Below are 10,764 nucleotides of genomic sequence, written 5' to 3' on the forward strand. Positions count from 1 at the left end.
TATTTTTAGTGAGTATAGAATTCTATGTTGGCGGTAATCTTTTTCAGCGGTTTAGTAACATACTATTGTCTTCTACCTTCTACTGTTTGCTATAAAGTCCACTGTAAGTGACAGTATTGGTTCTTTGAAGAAGAGCATCTCTTTTTTAAAAAAATATATTTTATTGATTTTTTTATAGAGAGGAAGGGAGAGAGATAGAGAATTAGAAACATCGATGAGAGAGAAACATAGATCAGCCGCTTTCTGCACACCCCCTACTGGGGATGTGTCTGCAACGAAGGTACATGCCCTTGACCGGAATCAAACCTGGGACCTTTCAGGCCACAGGCTGATGCTCTATCCACTGAGCCAAACCAGTCAGGGCAGAAGAGCATCTCTTAAAAATTGAGATATTCTCCTTATTTATGCATTATTTCTTTATAAACTTATCACATGTTAATATCCTCTGAGTAGGTCCAGTGGCCTTTCTGCAGCCTTTTAAGTGGCCAGATGGGAAGGGAATTGAACAATATCCATCCCCCTCTCTCTTAAACAAAACAAAACCAAATCAATGAGCATGTCCTCGAGTATTAAAAATATACAGGTTGTCCCCAAAAAATGAATACATACTTTTATAGCTGATAACTTCATGTTGAAAATGAAATGTATTTTAATAAACACTGCCTTTATAATGTGTATATTTTTTGGGGGGAGGGGAAGATACCCTGTATACATTTATGTATGTTCTTTCTGTCTTTGCTTTTAGAAATTTGAGGTTTCATTTGTATACACTTGAGGTACATATTTCTTGTCCTTATGTCATTTGGGAAAGTCCTCAGCCATGGTTTTAACTTACTGCTTTTGTTTTGTTTCTTTTGTTCCCTCAGATTGCTTCATCTCACCTGAAATCACCCTTCTCACCTCTCTTTTGGTTCCTCTCTGTCCTTTCCTTCTGCTACCTAGAAGATATACTAGAATTTTTCATCACATATGCATCTAAAATGCTCTTTACTGTACTTTCTGTATATCCTTCTCTCTGTGGCTCATTCTATTTTCTAATGGCCTTTCTTTCTATTCACTAACGCTTACTCTAGCTATGTTTTGTTATGCTCTTAATATTATGACATGATATTACATATTTTAAAATATTTTACTGCTGACATTATCTTACAGGTACTTGTGCATATTAATCGCTTGTATTTTTATTTTATTTATTATTTTTTCTTTATTGATTAAGGTATTACATATGGGTCCTTATCCCCCAATGACCCGCCCCCCACCAATGATTACAGACACCAGGTGGGTAATCATTGGTATTTAAAAATCCACATATGGTAATTCAAATAAGGATTGTGTTTTAATCCCTTTTTTAAAAATAATTTAGTCCCACTTTCTATAAATCAGCTAATTTTTGATAGAATGTTGAACCCAGTGTGTGAAAAATTTTAAAGATTATTTCAAGCTTTTTGAATGCCATTATTTTCAACCAGAAAGGGTTTTTCTTTTTTGTTTTTGTTTTGTTTTTTATGTCTGGCAAGCCTTAGATTAGGGGAAGATTCATTTAATCAGTCTGGGGCAGAACTGACTTTCTTTTTGCTTTTTTTTTGTTTATAAGAGGATTTATTTGGGTTTGCTCTACTCCAGTTGAAGCCTACAGTAGTTACCAGAGCACATCTTCTCTGGCAGGTCCTGAACTAAATGTTTGTCTCCCCTGCCCATGATTGGCAAAAGCTCCCTTCAGCTTCTTAGCATTTTGGCTGGAGTTTAAAGATCAGCAAATGCTTAGGAAGGTGCCAAGTATTATTAGACTCCCGTTTCTGTATTCCTCTTCTTTTCTGGCTCTTGGCACCTCAAGTTGTGGCTGTCCTGGTAGATGTCAATCCTGATTTTCACTTTTCCAGTCCCAAGAGACTGCCAAAGCTCTGAACAAGTTCTTAGGGCTTCTCTCTTTGCACAACTTAGTAAGGGAAACGTGGTGCAGAAAGTGGTCTCTGCTCAGTACAGTTTCCTTCTCTTCGGGATCTTGGTTCCTCAAATGCCAGCAGTCAAAGTAGTTCTCTTAAATGTAAAAGATATTTAAATAAAAATAGGTTTTATAGTTGCTTTCATGATCTTTTTGTTCTCCTGTTAGTTTTTCCTTATTTGATTATAATGATTGCATTAGGATATTAATACAATAAAATATTTAATGCAGGGGTATTGAGGATTCTAAAAATATAAAAGAAAATTTTAAATTAATTTTGTGAGTTAATATCTTTAAGTTCTTAGCACAATAATCATTTCAGATTATGACAACAGATATTTTTGAAAGTTAAAATATTAAAAGATTTAAGATTTATTGGTGATGTCTTCTGAAAGACATCTACTCTATCATACACAAATATAGCTAACTATAGTTATCAATATATGAGAGAACTGACAATTATAACAGAAAACAAATATCTAAAACTATGCATTAGATTGAACTGTGCATTATAATAGACAGAATCAAATATTTTTGCTTTTCCACCTGTCTCCCGTAGTTCTCTCTCTTTTTCCATATATATGTCTAAGTATATGTGCACACACACAATAGCATATGTATTTTTGTATACCAGCTACACACATAAACAATACACGCACACATGCCAACCAACAAAACTCATAAAAAGGATAAAGAAGAAGCAGTTGCTTGCAACAATCTTTTCCATGTGAAAAAAAAGAACATCTTATAATGACTCCTCAATCCAATATCGCCTATTTATTTTAATTCTCTTGATTCCAGACTACTTGCTTAATGTGAATTTTTTTGATAGTGCCTGATGCCAGGTTTCTGTACTTGATGTTTTCCTATTGTACATTGCTTTTACACTTATCACCAAGCACCTTCATTTTATACTGCATAACTGATTCCATTGTTAACTCTACTGTGAACTAAAACATTACATAAGCATAGGGCAAAAGATAAAAATAAGATTGTGAGAAATTATTTGGAACTATATAATATTTTCAGATATGTAGGCTTTAGGGAAAAAACATCCCAATATAGTTTCAAGAGTTTAAATGTGTGACTTTGGCATGCAAATCTGATCATATATGTTTATTGATCATGCTATTGTCTAACTCAGGAATTGGAAGAAATCTGAAGGTAAAATATTGACTAAGTGACAAACAACTCAATGGAAAATTCTATGACAAAGTCTATTAATTATTTTATTAAACAAGTTGTCTGACAGATTATGAACTGTTTCTGATGAATTATTTGTTCTATTAATAGTTTCTAATTAATTCAATTCATTAAACATTTCAGTTGATTTTTAATTTAATGATTCAAGATGTCCAAACTTTAGCACTTGGTCCATATAAATGATTATCATTAAGCAAAGTAGTAAAATGATTTGATTAATTATCTAATCAAAACACTCAATAAAGTAATTTTAATCAATGTTGTTAATGCAAACTTGTTTGAATTAAGGAAATTGTCAGTTACACAAGCTGTTATCATTCAAACAATTATGAACTGATAATAAAAATCTACTATGGAGAAAATCAATGTGCTTAATTCTATATCAGTATAATCTAGAACCAAAGAGAGTGAGACTTATGTTTAAGTGGAGTTTTTTTTCCAAAATTTAAGGTTGTAATTTATGTTTTTCACCAACTTAAGACAATAATCTTTTATTGTTAACAAAGTTTCATATGACATCAGCTAAATGATTCTAAAATATATCTTCATATATTAAGCACACACACACAAACTCATTAAATAGCAATCCATATTTTTATTTGCAAAAGTATGTTTATATTACATAGGTAAAGTTATACTGTATGTGTTATTTAATTTACAATTCTTAAGTTTGCAAAGGGCAAAAGTGGTTTTCTTTATCAAGTATATGTAATTGTATGTTTTCACAAGTCCTGTATAATTATGAAATATATTTTAGAGAGTGTATTAAGTTTTTCTCTATTTTTAAGAGATGATTATATAGATAAGTGATACTATTTTTAACTGGAAATACTATAGTCTATTTTAACTAAAAAAGTAGAAGATGGATTCGTAATTGAATTACCATTAAGCATAGGCAACACACCTTGCAGTATCAATTGAAATGTATAAGGAAATCTGGTAAATATCAAAATTGTACATTGTTTGAGAAATATATACTTTATTGATTGACAAATAAGTATAAAAAAGGCCAAAAATAGATAAATTAAAATATTGTTAGAATAAATAACTCAGTAATAGGGAACTGTGAAGCTTCATGTGTTTCATTTCAATAAGATTAGGATTTTATGGGAAACTTCATTTTAAGTAAGGGATATTCAAAACACTGGCTAATGCATTTAGGTTTAATAAAATATTTTAAAACATGAAGTCTTCAATATGTTGTCACTGTAATACCAATAAGCAACCAATAAGCATTTAACTGGATTGTACAGTCTAAGTGGATGTATAAATACATAATACATCACAAAATCTTGCAAAGAAAATTGCTTCCATTTGTTAGCAATATCTAAATGCCATTGAGTCACATTTTTTATAATATCAACTCTATTACAAAACATCAAATAAATATTATTCTAATCTTATTTTCTGTTTACCATGACCATGGGATTTGATATTCTTATTTGTCTTTTCCTTTAAAAAAATAACATTAACTGTAATTATTTAGCCTTATTTTTTATATGAGTGTATTAGGAAACTTATTTTGATGGATTTGTGTGATGTATCACTCTTGTGTTTTAATTGTTCATGTACATGGAAATTTCTCTCTATTCCATCAGTTCTACTCATTTTACTGGGGTATTTTTGAATCAGCTTGAGTAGTAGTTTATATACTTTTATTAGTTGAGATTCTCTTCTGGGTAAAACTTATACTTTGATTAGGAATGGTGGTTCAGAATGGACTGTTTTTATGACACAGTCATGATTTGAGAGCATTTCCTCTGAGTATTAGCTTTAACATCACCCACTCGCTTCCCTGTAACAAATGTTCAACACACCAGCACATCTCAGTCTCAGGTTGAAATTTCTTGTTTCTAAGGCACCAAAGATACACTACAGAGCATGCCACAAAGAGTATTGGACTTTTGTAAGCTTGGGTATCACATGTGGCTCAATGATAGACAAAGACATGCAGAAAATGCTCATTCTGTGCCAGAATATGCTCATTTTACTTCACTGTGATTTTCAAAGAACAAAAGGCCATCAGTGTAAAATATAACATTATTGAACAATTTAATAGCCTTACTCATAATGCTTATATCTTAATTATCATACCAAACTGATCTCTTCCAAAAGTTATTCAGGATTAAAACATCCTGATAGACTGCTACTGTGTCTCCAGATTTTTCTTTGTGTGGCTATTACTTTTGATATGGCAATAGAAATATATTAACAGAAGAGGGAAAATGCTTGTGAGAACTTTAGCAATAGAGGAGCAATGAATAGCAGTTTGAGCATCAAGGCATCTGATTTGATGGCCTAAGGGAGTTGAAGCAGAGAGAGGCAGCAGGGCGTTGAAGCAGAGAGAAAAAGGGAGGAGCCAGGAGATTGCAGGATTGTAATAGAGATGATACACTTTAAGGCATAATTTAGGAAAGGAAGATACAAATATTTTTTTTCTGAACAAGCTGTGTGTCCTGAATTTAGCAATGATGCTACATAATTTTGTATTTTAAAAAAATTTCCAAGTCACATTTAATTTCATCATTCATCCTGTCATTCATTCAGTATTAATTTAATATATTTATTGTACATCTGTGTCTGTTGTAGGTTATTGGAGACATATTGTATAAACAAACTATGTTTTAAAATGCCTTCCTTCATGAAGTTTGCATTCAGAGTTATAAAATTGGTAATTGATAAAACAGCTATTACAGTTGTCATAAGTACTGTTATACTTCATGCAAAATATGTAAATTGCAAAATATGTAAATATCAATTGCTAAATAAATGTAACATTACTTTTGGAGAATCTATGGCATTGGTGCTATATCAGAAAAAGAAAAACTCAAACAGAAAACCACCTGCTAAAATTTACCATTTCATCTTTTTAAAAATATTTCTAAATTGAGGTTAAAATTTACATACAGTAAAGGATACTATTCCCCAAAAAAGAAATACATATAAATCAATTCCTTAATGCATTATAGCTAACCTTTAGACTAGCAAAGACCTTAGAATCATAAAGACAAAGAAAACAAATTTAACTAAAATAATTAAGACATGATAGCATATCTCTCAAAAAAATTACACAGGGTGTCCTCCAAAAAACATATACACACTTTAACAGTTGATGGCTCAATTGATATTTCTTTTTAAATTTAACTCATTGGAATTAATAATTATGTATATACATTTTGGGGACAACCTGTATTTTAAGAAATACATTAAAATAAAACATATTCAGTAAATATATATTTTAGAAGAAATTACATTTACTTCTAAGTAAAATAGGAACAGAAGAATATCACATTAAAAAATATCTATACTAATAAAAGGGTAACATGCAAATTGGTCATAATGCCCTCACAGTCACGACCAGATATGCTAATTAGTCAAGACCGGTATGCAAATTGACCATCACTCCAACACACAAAATGGCCACCCCCATGTGGTCAAAGATGGTCACCACAAGATGGCCTGCAGAGGAGGGCAATTGTGGGCAATCAGGTCAGCAGGGGAGGGCAGTTGGGGGGGACTAGGCCAGCAGGGGTAGGAAGTGGTGGGGGACCAGGCTGACAGGAGAACAGTTAGGCATTGATCAGGCTGGCAGCTGGGCCTCTAATATATATATGTGTGATTGTTCTATATTGATTTATATATATATTGATTGATTGTTTTAGAGACAGAAAGAGGAAGGGAGAGGGAGAGAGAAAGTGAAGAGAAAGAGAGAAGCAAGTGTTGTGTCTGTGTCTTGCATACCCCAGCCAGGGAGTGAGACCACAACCTGGGTACGTGTCCCTACTGGGAATCAAACAGGCTTTCTCTCAGTGCATGGGATGATACTTAACCAACTGAGCTACATTGCCAGGCCAAGAACATCACAACTTTTGACAATTATTTGTCAAATAATCCTTATATTTATTTCTAAATTGCAATAATTTCAGCAACTTTCAACATTCTTAATATGTTTAGCATCAGTTTTAAGACACATGAAATATTTTCTTATTTTTATTTTTATTTTATTTTATTTTTTTTATCATTATTAGTTAGGTTATTACAAAGACACATGAAATATTTTCCAACCCCATGTTTAACTAATTTAAATAATCATAAGGAAATCAATCTTTATTGCTCAACTTGATTGTAATAAAAAATGACCTATATTTTCCATCTCCCTGTGGACAGAGATTAAAAAGTGAGGCCAGGCATTAGCAAAAAAGAGCCGCATGAGAATAAAGAATCTCGCTGGGCACAAATGTGGTGACTTTTCTTCTTTACAGTTCCACAATTCCCACATGTTCTCAGCTCTCTATTTCACTGTCACCAAAGATGAATGTGAGAAAGATCTTTATTATTCTATAAACAACAACAAACACATCCTCTTGGGTAAGAGTTTTGGAATATCATTTCTGTGCCTCAGAAAGCAGTTCAAAATACTTTCACTCTTCTGCCTTCTAGCTTGCCTCTTAATAATTATACAGGTCATGACTGCGATTCCCTCAAAGACAAAGCCTAAAAACTTAGGCTCAACTTTCACTTTTCTTTTCCTTGAAACCCTGGTGCTCCCCACATTATCTACCTAGCCCATTGATCCCCTTATCCTATCAATTTCAGAATATTCTATTTGAATCAACGATTTTATACACAGATAAATACACTCAAGATAAGTATAGTAGACAATAGGTGTAACATGGGTGTCTCTGTTTTTATTCAATAAATATATCCTAATCAAGTTGTGATATTAATCTTTACCTTCGATATAAATCCCTTTTAAATGTCTGGATTTACTTTGGGGCATGAACTGACTGCAGGTGCAATGCTCAGTAACTCTCTGACAACAATGTGCAGGACTGTATTAAACAGAACTGTGAGAAATAAATCAGTTGACTATAAAGAGCTGTGATGTGAGATGTCAGCCTCTTATTTCCCTTTTTGGCTGCTTTCTTTCCTGAGGCCGGCATCGTCTGACATTCACCCAGAAGCACAGCTTTAGTCCAGGTTCAGGAACACCCCAGACACAATCTTTATGAATTTCTTGAGTTCTAGCCCACTAGGAATCAATAAAGTTACTTAGAACCATTAATAAACTATCTTCAATATCGCAAAATACCTCATGCACAACTATCACTTATCTTTAAAGCATAATTTACCTATTGGCCAAATAGTGTCAAATGTCTTTGCGTTTTATTGGAATTATATCAATTATGTATATTTCCATTTTACCTTAGATTTTACTCTAGAGTAATACTCATTTTGGTTTTAGATGTTTACTTCATTATTTTGTTCTTGTTGGGGTAATGTACTGCTAAAGCTAACTCATTCATTTGACAGATAGTTGAGGAAAAATTAATATATTCCAGATCTTGTAATGGGCACTGGGGTTAAAGAAATAGCAGACTCCATGTTGCCACAAAGTGAAAGGAAGTCAACAGAGTTCTAGTAATGTTCTACTAGAACATAGAGAACAGAGAGCTAACTCAGAATGGGCAGAGATTGGGAGTAACACACGGCAATATGCCTCTTTGCTTCCATCTGTCTTTTGGGGAAGAAAAAGGCCTGTAGTTCTTTTTTCATTTTCAATGTGTTCTTCTTGTCTTTAATTGCTTGCTTCTTCAAAGTTTTTCCAATTCTTTCTACTAGTTTCTTTTGCTGATCTTATGCTACCTACAGAAGAGTCAACCCAGACAAGTGTTACTTCTCTTCCTACTCAACTTTACCCTATTTTTGTACCTATTGAAAAGTGAATCCAGTTGATGTGATCACAGCCATTTTCTTTGTTAACATGTAGAATCCTTTCAGAAACTATACCCAGATCCATGCTTAGTCCCTGAAATTTCTAACTGTGATGTCAAAATTTAGGAATTAATAATTGTCCTGTATCTTTCCAGAGCTTTGGCCATCTTAAAAGAGCAAAAAAATCTGATGTTATCTCCCACCATTTTTATCAAAGAAAGAGACTAATTGTCTTCCTAAATGCAAAGCTTGTAGGCCCAGAATTCTTATTTCTTTATGGATAGTGTAGGTGAGAAAATAAAAGAAAGAATAATTTGCATATCCACTAAACTATCCTTTTTAAAAAATATTTTTTAAATTGATTTTAGAGAGGAAGGTAGAGAGAGAGAAACATCAATGATGAGAGAGAATCATTGATCCACTGCCTCCTGCATAGCTCCTACTGGGGGATCCAGCCCGCAACCCAGGCATATGCCCTTGACTGGAATCGAACCCAGGACCCTTCAGTCCACAAGTCGATGCTCTATCATCTGAGCCAAACCAGATAGGGCTAAACTCTCCTTTTTAAAGCAAGTATAGATTTTCCTCTAACTAAATAGCACTTCAACACACTATCAATGAAAAAAAAAAAAACAAAACAAAACCCTAACATCCTAATTTAATTATAAAGTACTTATTTTATTATTACATTTTTTGATTATAGAGGTTATATGTATTTGAGTAAAATAGAATCAGTGAAATACAACCATGCTCTGATAGTATAAAAATAAATCACTGTGACATTATTATGCCAGAGCCCAAGGTAAACAATGGACATAGAAGACACTTGAATAACTGTAAATGTTTATTGATTTTTACTTCACAACCTACTTGATATTTAATATTAATTTATATTATATGTACTTACATAAAATTTTAAATAGTTATTAAAAAGGAAGGTAAAGAAAGACACTTATTGCTTATTAGTGAGATTACTGTTTTACAAGTTGCAGCAAAAATTCCTTTCATGGACTGTGCCTTTAAAAATAAGAAAGAGACAGTGTGTTCTGTTGATTCAGTTTTACATGGTTCCCCAAGGACTTCAGGGTGTGACATCTCCTTTACCAGCTCAATAGCTAAACTCCTGGAACATTAGCTTTGTGTGCTGAAGGATGAGAGAATTTGTGGCTGGAGGATATCTTTTTAATTTACTTGAGATTTCCTGATAACTTGCCTTTCTGGTTTTTGGCATCAGTGATCTAAATTAACTGATCAATTGGGGACAGAAACATGCACTTGTCAGTTCTTTCTAAAAGTCTCTTTGAAACCTAATCGCTTATTCCCAAGAACCACTTTTACTAGTCCTATTCAAGCTCCCCACCCACACTCCTCCTCCCTGCCTGGGGACCACTGCAGTTTATTGATTGATTCACACATATGGGGCAAAATGACTGCACAGTTGTAAAGTCATAGTGGTACCGTATGGTAAGTCAAGTAAATAAATACCTCTTCGGCAATTAATAAAATAGTTCTAACCTCACAGTGAAAAGAAATAGTGGGTGATAGATACCACACTGTGTTCTTCCGCTGTTAAAAGTAGTAGTTATACCATTACTTACAGAACAAACTTTAAAGGACAACCATCAGAAGAGTTTATGGTTCTTTAGTACAAATTAATTAAAAAAAAACACCTACAGAGTCAATTTGAAAGTACAAAATACATTGAGACACTAGGCATTATTAATTCAAGTTATATGTGCCAATATCATCTATATATATAAAGATCCAGGGGCCATCACATCCAAAACAACCAAATGGACGGCCAAACAGGCTGAGTGGGGTGACAAGGCCAGCAGGGGGTTAGTGAGGGATGACCAAATGACTGAGCAGCAGGCTGTGTGGGGTGACCAGGCTGGCAGGGGGCA

General features: G+C 33.2%; 1 protein-coding gene across 1 annotated transcript in view; it reads right to left on the bottom strand.

Moving 5' to 3' along the window:
* MGAT4C (MGAT4 family member C) overlaps positions 1-10,764 on the bottom strand; it is a 436,614-nt gene that overhangs the window by 209,382 nt on the left and 216,468 nt on the right. The gene's annotated exons all lie outside the window — the stretch shown is intronic.

The sequence above is a fragment of the Myotis davidii genome, unplaced genomic scaffold (genome assembly GCF_000327345.1).
Source record: "Myotis davidii unplaced genomic scaffold, ASM32734v1 scaffold26, whole genome shotgun sequence".
Lineage (NCBI taxonomy): Eukaryota > Metazoa > Chordata > Mammalia > Chiroptera > Vespertilionidae > Myotis > Myotis davidii.